We start from the raw sequence: 16670 nt of genomic DNA, 5'->3' as shown, positions 1-16670 counted from the left end.
CGGTTTCAAGTCGTTTAATGCAGATTTCCATCGTTGTTATCCTAAGTGGAATCATTGTTATCGTTGTAATAACATTTACCCAGCGTGCCTGCGCTGGGTGCCCTGCATATGGTGACCACATTGTCTCACAGAAGCCTGGAGCTTCCCGGCCCTGACAAGGGGGACGCTTCACGGGGCGTGGGGAGGGGGCTGGCGGGCAGGACGCGTAGGCCTCCCGATTCGGTTTGGCGGCGTTTCCCAGAACCTCGTAGACTCTTTGCAGCAGAATACTAGACGCCTGGCACATCGAATGGAAGGGGACTCTGCATTTGTTTAAACAAATGCTGCAGATTACTCTTAAGCACATGAAATGAGTTTCCCCATCGATAAAAACAGACAGATGCTAACGCCTCCCTCACAGCATTACTGTTGGGGTGTTCAAGGAAGACGATCCGGGCAAACAACAGGACAAGGGCACTGATTACTGTTAAAAGTCAGCAATTATTATTATTATTGTGGTTGTTACTGTTATGGTTATTATTGACAAGCAAACCCAGGCCCAGAGAGGGAAAGCAACTGGCCCAGGGTCACATGGTGACGAGGGGGCCAGCACCCACTGTGAACCCCACTTCGGGGCTCTCCCCAGCTCCACATCCCCTAGCGCCCAGTTTTCACTTCCTTATTGTGTGGACCAACTCCGGGCTGAGGTGGGGGGTGCTGAATGCTGAGTCCCTTCCCTCGTCTGGGTTCCCTACAGGCCCTCCCCCAGAAGGCATTTCCTCTGCTCCCGACGAGAAGAGAACATTTCAGGGTTCTCCCTGTTAGAGGCGTGATGACTCTCTAGATGTTTAGGTTCCCATCAGCCGGAGCTCCGAATGGGGCTGACGTGAACCATCTCAAGGCAGGAGGTTCCAGCAGAATGACCTTGTGGCCATTTTCTTAGGGAAAACAGGCCAATCGAGGCTTGATTCTTCTGGTTCCCACACACTGCAGTGGGATGGGGACGCCAGTTTGGCTGCACGATTCTGTCCGCATTCAGAGATTTTTCTCGCTCATTCCGTAACCCGATCAGGATTCCAAGCCCATGTGTGTTGGGCTGTAGCTGGAAGCCCAAGCTCAGGGCTATAACTGCGGCCTTCAGGCCTGTCTCAGTGACCCAGGCAATTTGGGGGTCAGTTGAACAGAAGCGGGCTGCGAGTTCACAAGAAGGCCAAGTTGTGTGAACAAAATGCTTATGAGATTCCCGGGTTCACGTCTCGCCTTGAGGCGGCCTCACAGGTCTCCCTGGCAGGCAGCAGCAGGCCAGGCGGTGCAGCTGTCGACGGGGAAGAACGATGAAAGGCTGGCCAGCCAGCGCGTGGGGACCATCGGTGGATCATAGGATCGAGTGGTTCAGAAACGCAACACGTCGTGTTCTCTTCCAGTTGTGGGCGGAAAGCTCTGGGTAAGATGAGAAGCAGCTTGAATCCGTTCCATGGAAGATTCCAGGAGGGGTTAGCGTTCTCTAATTCCCACTGCTGATTCTGCCCTATAGATTTTGTCAGGCACTGGGGGCTGAAGCATACCACCTTCCTCATTCGTGGGTTTTCCATCCAGGAAAAACTAGGAAATAATGGGAAACTTGAAAGAAATCCCTCAGCACGTGTTTCCACACCAAAGAGGCTGTGCTGTTTCCCTGTCTGGAACCTCTGAGGAGCTTGAGGCCGATGCACCCACCAGATGAAGAGTCTGGAGGCTAACATCTGCTCTTCGGTCAACTGCACCCAAGGGCATGTCCAGGAAAGGCTAGTTAGGGTGGACTCTCTCTGGTTGCCTCTGTTTGGTTCTGGGTCAGTTACGGCCTCCGTGGTCATGGTCCATGTGGTCTTGGCATCTCAAGAGCGTGAGCTCTGGAGCCAGGTTGCTCCTCCCATCCCTGCTGTGCGTCCTTGGAAAGTCAGTTAATGTCTCTGAGCCTCAGAGGTTTACACTCTTCATATGTAAAGCGGGGATATTAAAAGTACCACATCACTTGGCTGTGAAGATGAAACGCCGGGGGTGGGAGGGAGAGTGATGTATGTAAAGTGCTTCACCCAGTGCGGGGCACAGAGTAAGCCCTCTTTAAGGATATGTTGCTATTATTGGTGTTATCATCCTTATTCAGATAGTACCCATTAGTAAGCACAGCTGTGATCCCAGCTTCTGTTTTGTAGAATAGAAAGAGCCAGAGGTGGGAGAAGGCAAAACCAGGAAGAGAAACTCGTGGGGAAATGTCCCAAGTCTTTCTGAGCTCCTCTGCTCCATCTGTGAGTGGGAGGAGAGGATGCACCTACTCTAGTTGGGTTGCTGAGCTCTCGAGAGGGAAGGGGTCAATGGCAGGCCTCAATGCAGGAAATATGTTCTTTAGGCAAACCTCTGGGACCTTTCCCTTCCTGGGTTGGTGTCTCCTTCTGACCTCAGAGGTGAGTTTGGCCAATCCTTTGGGCTATTCGTGTCTGTCGTGTTTGAGATCCCCAGAAGCTGCCCCAGGACAAGGATTCTAATGTGAGTTGTTTATTTGGGTGGTGATCCTAGGGAACACCAGCAGGGGAGTGGGCAGGTGGAGAAGGGACCCAGAGAAGGGACAGAGTCAACTGGGGAGGGTTGGAGGTGTCACTATCAAGCAAGTTCATCTGGGAAATGATGTAGAGCACAGACCTCAGGATTGTCGCACCCAAGGGAGGGAGCTGGGGTATTGACACGCCAACCCCCATTAGTCACTGACTGCGGGCTACTCCTGCCTGGGGGGAGGGCGGTTAATTCCCTGGAACTCTGTCCCGCCATGCATGTGTGTAGGCAGAACGGACTCTGGGGACCTCGGACAGCCCTCCACCAATGAGATGGGAGTGCCGAGAGCTGGAAGAGGTTAGGCAGTGCCCCGATGGTGTCAGCTACGGATCACTCAAGAACATCGTCTGCCTTCCTCTAGCCTACCTTGACTTCTTCCTCTGTTTTATTTCTTTCGTATTTATTTCCCAGTGTTGAAATGCTGCTGCCCTGCAACTCTATTTTCAACTTATTTTACTGAGTATATCTTGTGCCCTGTGTAGCTGGTAAGTTCTCTTGAGGGCGGGAACACGGTTTCCAGATGCTCAGATAACAGGACACAAATTCCAAACACAGATGTGTTCATGGGTTTCCTCTGTCCCTTGAGGCCACTGTAGAATATTCTAAAATCGCCAACACTGCCTTTCTCTTCCCAAAGGAGAGTCTTCAGCGAATGAGCAGCTAGGTCTACAGCATAATAATGGAATGAGGGGCTGGGGGGAGAGGAAAGCGGCTCAGGGCTCCGAGTGGAGTTTGGGAAGGACCTTCAGCGTGCACAGCTCTGATGCGGCATCTGGGCACACAGGGAAAGGAGGACAAGGAGGGTCTTTCCAGGCATGCTGTTAGGGATGGTAGGTCCAAGTCCCTTTGTGGTTTTAAAGAAAAGTAAGTAAAGTATCGGAGTTATTCTGAAATTACTTTTGATTGGTATACTGTGTACTTGGATTGCAATGGATTTTTGAGACTGAACTACGTAGATTCTGGGCTTAGATAAGGACTCCAGTGTATTTTCCAGAGGGCAAAAATGCACATGCCATAGGTAACCAGTAAATGCTTGTTGAATGAATTAGTGGATGTTTATGAACGTTTAGAGCTGGAATATGCCTTAGAGACTCTAGTCTAGGTATGTGACGCTCAAACGCCTCTGTAAAATTTCCAGATAAGATGCAAGATGCCCAGTGAAATTTGAATTTCAGACTAAAAAAGAGTCCTTGTTAGAGTATAAGTATGTCCTAAATACGACATGGGACAAGCTTACACTAAATCTGCTAAATCTGGCAGCCTAGGTTTAGGAAATGTGCCGGTCGTGGAACTTAATCAAGTGCAACAAGCCATCAGAGGATCGGGAGAGCCGGGGAGTGGGGATGTTTCAGGATTGGTGGGCACAGGTCCTGAGTGCATTTCTTTAAAAAAAAAAAAACACAACAAAATCATCCTCTGGGCAAAACAAAATGCACCTTTTAAGCTAATGTCCTTACTTTAAGTAAGGAATCTGAAATGCAGAGGAGAGGAGAAGCAAGGAGCCTGCGGACCCCAGGCAGTCAAGGCGGAGACGAGGCTGGACCCAGGCTCCTCCCCGGCAGGCCGCTGTCCCCTGCCCCACATCACAGGGCAGGGTGTGCGCGTGCCCAATGTGTGGCTTTTGATGCGCGCCCGCCTTCAGAGGGCAGGTGATGGGCGAGTATTCAGGGTAAGAGCAATTTCGTGGATCACTAGGTGTAGCCAGTGCACATTCTCCCCGAAGACCCTGAGTAGACCCCCTTGGTCTCCTCTTGCATCCAGCAGACACTATGGCTTTTCTCCCAGTGCAGCCAGCTGGTATTATTTTTCTTCATTTTTGCCATTTGAGGTGCTCTTGATGAAGGTACAACAGTTGGGATATTAGGTAACATATTCCATATCTTGGGCAAGTTATCCTGCCTTTCGAGTCTCATTTCCCTCATCTGAAAAATGGGAGGATGTCAGGTCTCTCTGATCTCTAATGAGGGGGACCGGAGCGCCCCACTTTGCCTGGGAGTGTCCTGGTTTATGCCCGTTGTCCAGTGTAGTCATCAACTGCGCTCCCTTTGTACCCTCCAAGCCATCCTAGTTTGCATGAAAAATGAATGGTACACTCCTTCCAGGCAGTGGTGTGCTGGAGTCGCCCAGCATGGGCTCTCCAGACCTGATGACTATGTGTTCCCAGTGAGGTCCCACAGGCAGCTTGAAATCAGCCACAGACAGAGTAGTTACACCACGGCCATGAGCAAGCACTGCTTCCGCCCAGAGAACTGGCTGTTAACACTAGTCAGCACACCACTGACTCTGCTCTCATGGTCGACAACCACGTTACATACATGTCTGGACAAACTGCCAGGTAGTCAGTGAGTGAGCATTTGACTCCAGAATCCATTTTATTTTTGTTTTTAGTTTTTGGCTACGTTGTGTCTTCATTGCTGCACGCAGGCTTTCTCTAGTTGCGGTGAGCAGGGGTTACTCTTCCTTGCGTCGCGCAGGCTTCTCATTGCGGTGGCTTCTCGTGTTGTGGAGTATGAGCTCTAGGCGCGTGGGCTTCAGCAGTTGTGGCACGTGGGCTCAGCAGTTGTGGCTCCCGGGCTTTAGAGTGCAGGCTCAGTAGTTGTGGTGCACCGGCTTAGCTGCTCCACGGCACATGGGATCTTCCCGGACCAGGGCTCGAACCCGTGTCCCCTGCATTGGCAGGCGGATTCTTAACCACTGTGCCACCAGGGAAGTCCCCAGAATCCATTTTTAAAAAGATATTTTGGTCCATCCATGTTGTTGCAAATGGCAAGATTTCATCGTTTTTACGGCTGAGTAATATTCCATTGTACAAATGTACCACATCTTCTTTATCCATTCCTCTGTCGATGGACGCTTAGGTTGCTTCTGTATCTCAGGTATTGTGCATAATGCTGGGAGGGCAAAACGGGTGGTGGGGGTCAACAGTATGAGACGGAAGGAAACTAGACTTCTGGTGGCGAGCATGCTGAGTGTGGACAGAAGTACAAATGGAATCCTGCACACATGAAACTTATATAATGTTATAAACCAATAAAAATTTTCAATAATGAAGAAAGCTACTTTGGTGACGATTGAGTTGACATAATCAGTGTTCTAGTTCTTCTGTAACTGACGCATGAATATGTCCACTTAAGCCAATGTCTGTCCTGGTCCTCAGTGGTTATAACGCTGTGAAAGCAAAGTTCCCTGGCTTTGAGTGAGGTTTTCTGTTTCATCCGTCAGTTTGGTTGGATGGACCTGGTTACTGTGGGACACAGTGTCTCAGCAAAGCTGAAAGCCCCAGACGCTCTCGAGGAGAGAGCAGCCTGCAGTTGGCTATTCCGGGTCGCCCCCTGCTTGGGTGGCCATTTCACCTGATGCTCTTCTGAAAAAGCGCATTTAAAATGCAGCCCTTGTCACGTGTGGAGAGGCTGCAGGTGAGGCTAGCTTTGCTCCTGGGCTTCCTTCCCCGTGTCTAGGCCGACAGACTAGGAGCTTTTCCCTTGAGATGGGGAGTCTTTTCCCCACCCCACCCTTGGGAAGGGGTGCTGATATCTCCCCACCCTCCGAGAAGGCACGCCTGAAATATGCTGTGTGTGCCCTGAGCAGAGCCACTCGCAGAGCCACTCCTCCGACCTCTGAGCTCCTTACGTCATCGGCAGGGAGCCCAAGACCCAGGGGTCATGGATGCTAAAGGCAACACAGAGGGTGAGCGCCGAGGCTTCAACTCCCAAGAAGGGTGAGATTCAAGCAGCCTAGAACATCAGAACGGTGAAGGCCCTTAGGGGTGATACAGTTACCCCAACTCATTTTACAGATGGGGAAACCAAGGCTGAGAGTGGGCGGGGCCTCCAGGGAGGCGTCTGGACCTGGTTCCCCAGGAGACCTGACGCCGACGAGACACAGACACTTAGAGCACCGCGCCTCTTGGGTCCCAGCTTGCTCATCTACAAAATGGGGAGATGAAGTGTCTACAGCTGAGGGGTTTTGAGACTGAAATGAGATAAAGCCTGCAGAGCGCGCACAGAATGCGATGGTTATGCAGCATGGTACTGGACCCACGCAGTTTGATAATCAGAAGTTTGCTGTTATTGTTAGTTGTTGTTGGGGTTTTGTTTTGTTTTGTTTTGTTTGCAGTGGCTGTAATTCACTGCTTCTCAGAATCTGTGATCCCCCTTCTTTCCTTCCTTCCTGCGAGGAACCTGAACCTCCTAGTCATGTGATTTGTTCAGGCCCCAGGTGGTTTGGAAAAATCACATACTTCAACGTGCTTTGACGCCGTTATGGATTCAAGAATGGGGCTGCAACATAAACCCATCCAATCAGAGCAAATCTCGGGACTTGGGTTGGGTGAGGTGGGGGAGACACCCCGTCTCCTCTCCTGTAGGTGAAGAAGGAAGCGTGGAATCTGGTGCAGTTGGCAGCCACCTGACCACCTCGAGGGAAGTCATTGTGTAGGTGGAGCTGCCCTAGAGAAAGAGAAGCACAAGTCTGGTGGCACTGTCAACTGCTGGAACAAACCGAGCCTGAAGCTCGCCTGACCTCTGGATTCTCCACTTACATGGGTCCATACATTCAAATTAACGCTTAAACTAGCCTGGATATGTGCTACTTGCACCCTAATCCATTGAAATGCTCTTCTGCAGTGAGGCAGCGCCAGAGCCTTCCAGCTAAATGAGACAGTGTACAGTGAGACAGGGACAGTGCAAAGCATCTCCTACAGCGCTTAACACATAAAGGCGCTCCACTGAAAATTCTTAGCTCTCCCTTCCTTCCATCCCTATTGTATTCAAAGCAATTTCAACTACACCGTCGAAAGTTAGATTTCCAGACTGCTCACAGAAAAAAGGCTCTTTGGCCTGGACTGTTTGGGGCTTTTTCAAGTAATTGCATGCCTTGGCAAATCTTAAGACGATGCCTTTATTCCTCCCTTGAGACGGAGTATGTGACACACAGACCCGCTTGGAATGCAGTGAAGCACCAGAACACCAGCTACAGGGTTGAATTTGAATCTGGGAACTGGTTATGTTCAGTTAGGATTTTAAGAGCTGCTCTCCCCCCATTCCGCTTGCTGCTCGGGACTCAGAAGCAAAGACAGGGGTCCAGCTGAACGTCACTCCTTAGGCCAGCGGGCGGCTCTCCCCTCCAAAGTGCAGCTCAGGGACCCAGGCCTCTCCCGCACTGCAGCTCTCACCTCCTGCAGCAGGGGTTCATGACCTGCAGCGTTGGACCACGGGGAACCCAGGAGGTCCACAAACTAGGATGGGAAAAACATTCTACCGTTATTTGCACTAACCTCTCGCTGAATCATAGATGTTGCTTCCGACATGAATGCGGGCAGCAAATGATGGCAGCGTGGCAGCACCAAGGAAACTTCTCCCCTGCAGAAATCAGATATTTTCATATCACATTTCCGTTGTTGTGGATACCTTGAAACTTTGTCTATCCTCGTTCGAAATTACAGTCGACATCTTGTTATTGAATGTATTTGTCAAGAAATGCATACATTACTATATCACAGATGTTTACGTTATTGCAATGCTCTTCTGTGACCCTAATATGCTGGTTGTTATTACTATTATTATGTAATCATTATGTCCCCACATGTCAAATGTCCCTGTCATTCTCCCCAGGGAGACTGTGAACTCCTTGATGAAAAGGGCCGCGTCTGACCCATTTTTATTTCCTGTGTTGAGCACACGGTTGAGAATCCAGTAGGAACCTAGCAAATATTGGGCCAAGTGAATAATGAGGATGTACAGTTACTTCATGACACTCTTGTCATAAGCAAGGTGAGGGGCCTTCTCAAGAGACATGCTGGGACATGCACTTAAACGTGGGCCACATCCAAAACCCTGCTTCCAAGTGAGGTTTGCCTGCTCGGTCACACTCGTTGAAAATCAGTCCCACAGAGGTTGGGATTGACATGTATGCACTAATATGTATAAAATGGATAACTAATAAGAACCTGCTGTATACAAAAATAAATAAAATAAAATTCAAAAAACAAAAAGAAAGGAAATCAGTCCCCCCCCACATACACGTGCACACATGTACAGGCACACACATGTACACACATACACACAGAGCCAGAAGCTGCCCCCGGCCTCCAAGGAGAATATTTATGATTTTTAATAAATTGGGACCACGGCTCATTAAGCTCCTCACCCGCGCCCCCGAGGCCCCTGCAGGGCCCTGACGGTTGACTTTTCATATCTGAGCGCAGTGAGGCCGCGCATGCCACACCGATGAACTCACAGGGGACCCGGCTCTGTCCCTGCCGCCCAGAGAGCGCTCCTCTTTCAAATCAGATTAAAAGAAAACAAGAGTGTGGCCCATCCCCAGTGCGAGGAGCACGGAATTGTGTACTTCACTGAAGGAGGAATGTGGCCCATTAATTACTATTTGTCGTCAATTAATTGCTATTTGAAATATGGCCCCAGCTGTGAGCAGCAGGGGAGTGACAGTCGTGTGCTTACGAGCCGGTGTAATTCATCCTGGGGGCGGGCAGGGAGGCCCACGGAGGTTTGGGGCATTTTTGTTGGGAGAGGAAAGATCCAGCAGCACGTTTCCTGAACTCAGGAGTAACGATGATAAGTGAGGGGCTTGGGCCATCGGGGGCCCAGGCCAATGTATCCCATGCAGTTTAGAGGTGGGTCTTGGAGCCGGCACGGTTTTCTGGGGCAGTAACTGAACATTCCTGGCCACTGACGCCAAGGGCGGGCTTGACGTGGGGGGAGGTGTGGGGCAGCAAACTCCTTCCCTGCGGTGGGTTAAGGGACCTCATGGTCAAGAGACATTCACGGGCCAGCTGCTCATGCAGGGGAGGAAGGAGCGGGGTGGCAGGGGGGTGGAGGGCGTGATTTCACTCCCGTGGTTCCCCACCCCGACCCCGATCACCAGCCCAGGGGCCTAGGCAGTGACTTAGGTTAGTCAGTGAACTCAGGGCCACCTGGTCCCAAAGCTTGGCCGTGGGGCTGAGTGTCCAGCAGTGCAGTTATTTCAAGTGTTAAGACAAGAGCGTCCCTCTTTGGGGGGATTTTTGAGTGAAGGATAACAGACATAGGGTAAAAGGGCGCAAAGCTTAAGCTCTATAAACTTTGCAAAGCGGACGCGCCTGCGTAACCATGACCCGGCTTGAGAGCCAGACGCCCGCCAGCCCTCAAGGCTGTCCTGTGTCCCCACCCAGGTCGTTCCCCCCGCAGAGGAGCCCCCTGTTCTGGTCGCTCTCGCAGGAGAGGTTCTGGCTGTTTCTGAGCCTTTGACCGGGCTGCGACCGTTCCTCTCACTTAGCATAAGGGCTGTGACGCCCGTCCGGCCCGCAGCATGCAGCCCCGACTTTCTCACTGTGAAACGGCAGCACTTCTCAAAGCCTTTGGTCTCAGCACACTTTCACTTTCTTTATGTCTATGAATGTATACTGAAATTTAACAAAATGGAGAAATTTAGAAACATATTTATTAGCTTATTTGGAAAAGTAATAAACACACTACGTGTTATTATAAATAACATGTTTTAATAAAAATGACTACATTTTCAAAATATGCAGTGAGTGGAGTGCCCTTGTTTTGCCTTTTTGCAAATCTCTCTGTGTCTCACTCAACAGAGGAGAGCTGGGCTCTCACGTCTGCCCCTTCATCCTGTCTGCTGCGATGTCACGTCACGCAGGAGTTCTTCTGGAATTCTCCTCCAGATGCTCTTGCGATGGGAGTATGAAAGCAAACGGATCTTGGTGATGTTATGAAAATGCTCTCTCAGATCCCCTGAAAGAGTCTCGGGGACTCCCAGGGTCCCTGCACCCCACTCTGAGACCCTCTGCTGGACGCTATTCCAGTGTGCGAATATGTCACAACGTATTTTCCATCCTCGTGTTGATGGACATTTGCGCTGCTTTCAGCGTGGGGCCATTCTGAATGAAGTTGCTATGGACATTCCTGCGCGTGTCTTTCGGCACACCCCCCACCCACACATACACACGCAGTTTTGTTGAGCACATACCTAGGAGCGGGATTGTTGCGTCCTAGGGTGGCTCAGATTAGGTTCAGCAGCTCTTCCCAAACTGTTCTCCAAACTCGTTGTTCCAGGTGGTACCCACCCCCCTGACCCCGGGCAGCATATGAGGGTGCCAGCTCATTTTTCTCCTCTTTTATTAAAAGTAAGTGATCTTATCACAGCATGGTGATAGTCAATGTAGGGGAAGAAAACTTGCGAACCACGTGTATTTTTAAAACCTTCCATTTGGAAATAATTTTAGGTTTTCAGAGTTGCAAGATTAGTAAAGAGAGTTTCTGAATACAGTCCACCCACTAAAGGTAACTTCACACCTGACCCGTGGACCTTGATCAAGATGGAGAAACCAACACAGCTACAGTACTAAGACACGACCTCACTGGGATCTCTGTTTCCCACGAAGGCCCTCTTCATGCTCCAGGATCCCATCCAGGGCACCACGTCACATCTAGTTGTCACATCTCCTTAGGCTTCCCTGTCTGTGACGGTTTCCCAGACCTCCCTTCTTTTTTGTGACCATAATGCTCTGAAGAGTCCTGGTCAGATCTTTTGCAGAATGTCCCTTATATTGGGTTTGTGTACTGTTTGCTCATGATTAGACTTGAGGATATGGATTTGGGGGAAGAATGTCACAGAATGGATGTGTCCTTCTCATCCCACCTATCGGGAGGTGCATGCTGTCTGAATGGCTTATCATGGGTGACGATCACTTGATCACTTTGGGCGATGCCTGCCAGCTTCCTCCACTGAAAGTTCCCTGTTCTCCCCTCCCATGCTCTATTTGGTTAGGAGAGAGTCACCAAGTCCAGCCCATATTTAAGCTGCACGTCTTGGAGGGCAGAGTATCCGAGAATTTGTGGACATACGGCTACAGCCGTAACAGCAATCGATAAACCTTTTAGGGGAGACACTTTGAGGCTCTGCAGCTATCCTGCTTCTCTTAAATTCCCACCTACTAACTTCAGCGTCATCGGTAGATCTTGCCACAGCAACTCTTCCTAACGATGATTTCTGATCTCCCTCATTCCTTGTACATTTATTATGTGGAATTCTTTTGTAGGAAGGATTTGTCCCTTCTCTTCCATTTATTTATTTATTCAATCATCTATTTATATCAGGATGGGCTCATGGACATTTATTTTGTTGTTCGGGTAATAACCCAATACTCTCATTATTTATTTTGTTGTTCAAATGGTTCCATTTTGGCCATTGGAAGATCTTTTGGATTACTGACTTCTGTGCCCTCTTGACACTGCCCATCTTTCTTTCAAAAACACACACTTTAATTTCTGGCACTACAAGATGCTCCAGACTCATCTTGTATTTTCCCAGCACAGCCTTCAAATCAGATCTTCAAGGAGCTTTGAACCAGGTCCCTTTTCAACCTTCTCTAAAGTTATACTGCTCATTTACACGTGGAGAGTATTGTATAGGGTATTCTGATTTCCACAGGGTAAAAATGAAATGTTTTGTGTCATCAGTGGTTGAATGTGTGTTTTATGCTCTATCTTTATGACGTAATCAAGCATCTGTTTTCCTGGTAACTTTCTTTCACAATTATAATGCTTATTGATAAAGCAGGTAAGGATTGCTACATGGGGCGGGGGGCACCCTGTGGTCGAGGATCTGTAACACTGGAGTCAGCAAGCGGCTGGTGGGGACGTGGGCGGCGGCAGCTGAGTGCACAGACACTTCAGGCTTCTCCGTGATTGGCGTGATGTATGTTGACCAGGTCACTACACCAGCGTTTGGCCATTACTGCATCAGAAAGCAATGCAATCACCCAGGGTGACTGCGCTGGCAGACGGGACTCTCAAGTATAAACCCCCAGGAATTCTACCCATTAAACATTCTTCATACCATCCTCGACATGGGTGACGCACTGAGTGGATAATTACACAATTTAGTGATGACGATTTAGACCCGTGACGCTACTCTAAACACATGTAAAAACATAGCTGGTGTTGAAAATGGTGCTGAGAATTCACGGCACGGCAGGGCCACGGCTCTTTTCTGCGGGAATGGAAGGCTTCCGATTTCACTCCTGACCAGTGGTCACTGAGCTCCTGAAGCCATACTTTTGGGTTCCTCCTGAGCCCCCAAATGTCAATGCTCTTTGACACTTTTCCCTTGAAGTGAGCAGCGCGACCTGGGCATGTGGGCCACCTCTCCATTCGGGTAGGAGGTCGCAATCTGCACACACATCTGCTCTCCGTCCCAGAGGAAGGCGCTGACATCTGAGGGACAGAATGGCATTTCCATGTTGGTTGCTATGGTGTTTTTGGCAGGAAAGGGACTAGAAAGGGTCTCTCTCTGGGGAGGGTATCTATCTTCTGATATAATTAGCCCATGTGAATCTCACCTCCTGTGGTTCCCTGGCCCAGGGGCTGTGCGTTTGTCAAAGGGCTGTGATGGGACCCCCCACCTTGCAAGGGCGACATGGGGCTGAGGAATTTGCATCACCAGGAGCCCGCCTTGGGGGCTCTTCGTTCCTGATTCATGACCTAAACTGCCCACCTCAGAGCCGCCTGCTCTGAGCAGCCTTATTCAACCGGAGCTGAAGCCATTGGAAACGAGAGCTTATGGAAACTCAAAAATCACCATCAAAAATTTTCTCTCTTTCAAGGGCTGGATCTCAGTGAACGCCTTTCAGTTATTTTAGTGAGTCCTGCTGAAGAATAATTTGGGGCAAAAGGGCCCATCAAAGCACTTAAGGAGAATGCGTACAGCAATGCAGAAAGCGTTCTTGTATTTTAGCTCCTCTCAAGCTAAAGTTGGAAAAAAAAAAGCTATTATTTATTCAGTGCTTTCCAAGTGCTGGCGTTCGGCTAAGCTCTTTATGTATTTGAACCATATGAAAGTGCTAGTTTTGTAAATGAAAACAGGTCGAAAGTCAGTACTTTATACGGTTCAAACTAAGAGCTTGCCTCATTTCTTGCAAGTCTGTGAGACAGTTGGGAACGTTCCCATTTTATGGACTAATGAAGCAGAGGCTCAGAGAGGTCAAGTAACTTGACTTCGGTCACATAATTAATAAGAATGGCAGAACGAGTATTTAAATCCATGTCTACATGACTCCAAAATTCACACCTGGAATTACCACGACACAGTGCTCACACTGCACAGGTTAATTTCTGTGAAGTGCTCAGAATGGTTCTTGACACAAGGTAACTGCTACACAAGCAAGGCTCAATAATAACAAATCACAAAAGCATTTTGTATTCATTCCATTAATTACAGCATTAGATCCCAGTCAGCTACTTTGCATAAAATCCTCCATATATGGCTATGTTTGGGATTTGCCGAAAAATCTCCCAGTCCCCCAGTCTTGCCATAAACCATGCACATGGCCCCAAACATCACCGCCTCATGCATCAGAGAACATTGTCCGCCAGATTCTTGCATGTAGAAATCGCCCACAGACCCTGGTCAGATTATAAATCTCCATTTTTCTTTCTGAAAACGTGGAAGCCATTACAGGGGCTATGTTTTCTTTTTTCATTACAGGCTTCTAGAAACTTAGAAATGGGAAGTTCCAGGGAGAGCATCTGGCCTATCAGAGCATCTTCCAGGAACAGAGGCTGGTGACAAACGGTCTGCATGTTAATCCCATTTGCGCCCCAAACCAGCTGTGTGGCCTCAGGAGCACCTCCGACTTCTCTGGATATGTCTATCTGTCTGTGACATGGGGGTTGGGCCAGATCTTTAACGTTCTTCTTTAGACCCAAGGTTCTATACAATTATACGATCTCACCATGAAACAATGAATCCTTGTGAAATGCCATGTTCCCATAGAGTTGGACCTCATGAGAGATAGCCATCAGCTTCTACTTAAAACCATTTTGTTGTCTACCCCCGATACCAAAACCAGACAAAGATACCATCAAAAAAGAAAACTACAGGCCAATATCTCTGAGGAACATAGATACAAAAATTCTCAACAAAATATTAGCAAACACATGAAAAAGCTCGTACACCCTGACCAAGTGGGATTCATCCCAAGTTCACAAGGATGGTTCAACGTATGCAAATCAATGTGATGCGCCACATAAACAAAAGAAAAGACAAAAAACACATGATCATCTCAACAGATACAGAAAAAGCATTTGACAAAATTCAACATCCAATCATGATAAAAACTCTTACCAAAGTGGGTATAGAGGGAACATACCTCAACATAATAAAAGCTATTTATGACAAACTCACAGCCAACATAATACTCAATGATGAAAAGCTGAAGGCGTTCCTGCTAAAATCTGGGACAAGCCAAGGAGGCCCACTCTCACCTCTTCTATTCAGCAGAGTATTGGAAGTCCTTGCTACAGCAATCGGACAAGAAAAAGAAATAGAAGGTATCCAAATTGGAAGGGAAAAGGTGAACGTGTCATTATATGCAGATGACGTGATACTATTTATAGAAAACCCTAAAGACTCCACACAAAAACTACCAGAACTGATAAATGAATTTAGCAAGGTAGCAGGATACCAGATTAACACACAGAAATTGCTGTGTATTTGCACACGTTCCGAATGGCTAACACATGAACCCGGAACAAAATTTACAAGGTACAAAAGGGTTTTCAGTGCAAAACAACTCCCCTGCCACCACAGTCTCTGGCCACCCAGCCTCCCCTGGAGGAGACTCGTGAAGCCATCACTCCCTCGAGGGTCCTTCCAGAGGGGGTCCCTGCGCGGGAAAGCAAATGCCCTCAATGTACAGGGTGCAGTCAGCCCACCTCATGTCCACCCAGCCATCTGCATCTCACCCGACCCCCGGGCAGCTCCTGCCTGTGTTGAGACAGACATCTCTGCTGTCGTCTCTGTGTCTCTCTTTGCTTTGGAAACTGAGTCCAGCTCCTCAGACCCAGACCTGATGGACCTCCCTGCATCCAGAGGAGAAGCAGCTGGGAGAAAAGGCCAAGTTCAGGTAGGGTGTGGAAACGGCAAATGCAGTTCACTCCCTTCAAGAGAGAACCCACCAGGAAGGGCGGGGAGCATCTTTTCTGCAGCATTTTTTATTGCGTGTTCATCTAAAGCAAGTACAAGTGATCCCGTTTGGACTGGGAACCCGGAAAAGCATTAACACTGCCAATGTCTCCCACGAATCCGTGACTGGAGGCATTAATGCAACAAGCTTTGCACGTGGAGTAGATGGGAAATTCCTCACCGCAGCCCACACGCCCTCTGGGGTTTGGTCCTGTCCATCTCCACGGCCTGACCCTAGAGCAGCCCTGCCCTGGCCTCGGGGCCCTTCCTCCTGTTTCTCCACCACTAGAACCTTTCCAGCTGGGGTTTTCGGAATATGCTGATCAGTCTCAGGCACTCACTCTTCCCTGGCGATTCACAAAAGCAGCTCGTTTCCACCATCCAGCCATCACTCCAATGTCACCACCTCAGAGAATGCACCCCGGCCCCTGGGCCTAAACTAGCTAGTGCAACCAAGGAACTGAATTTTCATTGGTTTGATTTTAATGTATTTACATTTAAATGGCCATACATGGCTAGTAGCTACCACGGCTACCACACTGGACCCATTAAACCAAACCAGGATGACAGTGCAATGGCTCAAAGCTCAGACTCTGGAGCCAGAAGACCTGGGTTCCAATCCCAGCTGTGTCCAAGAGCAGATTCCCTGACTGCCTGGTGCCTCGGTTTCCTCATCCTTCTTTTTTTTAAATAAATTTATTTATTTTGGGCTGTGTTGGGTCTTCGTTTCTGTGCAAGGGCTTTCTCTAGTTGCGGCGAGCGGGGGCCGCTCTTCATCGTGGTGCGTGGGCCTCTCACTATCGCGGCCTCCCTTGTTGCGGAGCACAAGCTCCAGACGCGCAGGCTCAGTAGTTGTGGCTCATGGGCCCAGTTGCTCTGTGGCATGTGGGATCTTCCCAGACCAGGGCTCGAACCCATGTCCCCTGCATGGCAGGCAGATTCTCAACCACTGCGCCACCAGGGAAGCCCCTCCTCATCCTTTACATGGGGGATACAGCAGTGCCGATATCATAGGGGTTTTGAAGGATCAAATCAGCTGGGGTACGTTAAGCACACTGCAGGGGGCCTGGCATGCCATGGACTTTGGGTACATATCAGCCATTATTTTGAGTTACGCTGGAGAGATGGTG

The 16670-nt window shown here is 49.2% G+C and overlaps 1 long non-coding RNA gene across 2 annotated transcripts in view; it reads right to left on the bottom strand.

Annotated features, from left to right (window-relative positions):
- LOC307178247 overlaps positions 1–16670 on the bottom strand; it is a 261744-nt gene that overhangs the window by 40724 nt on the left and 204350 nt on the right. For both annotated transcript variants that reach the window (XR_013825151.1, XR_013825152.1), the window contains one exon: positions 7841–7925. This is a non-coding gene — a long non-coding RNA (uncharacterized lncRNA). The remainder of the gene's footprint in view (positions 1–7840; positions 7926–16670) is intronic.

This window comes from Stenella coeruleoalba, assembly GCF_951394435.1.
Source record: "Stenella coeruleoalba genome assembly, chromosome: 20".
Classification (NCBI taxonomy): Eukaryota; Metazoa; Chordata; class Mammalia; order Artiodactyla; family Delphinidae; genus Stenella; species Stenella coeruleoalba.
Note: the sequence above shows the minus strand (reverse complement) of the source record. Positions and strands in the feature narration are given on the sequence as shown.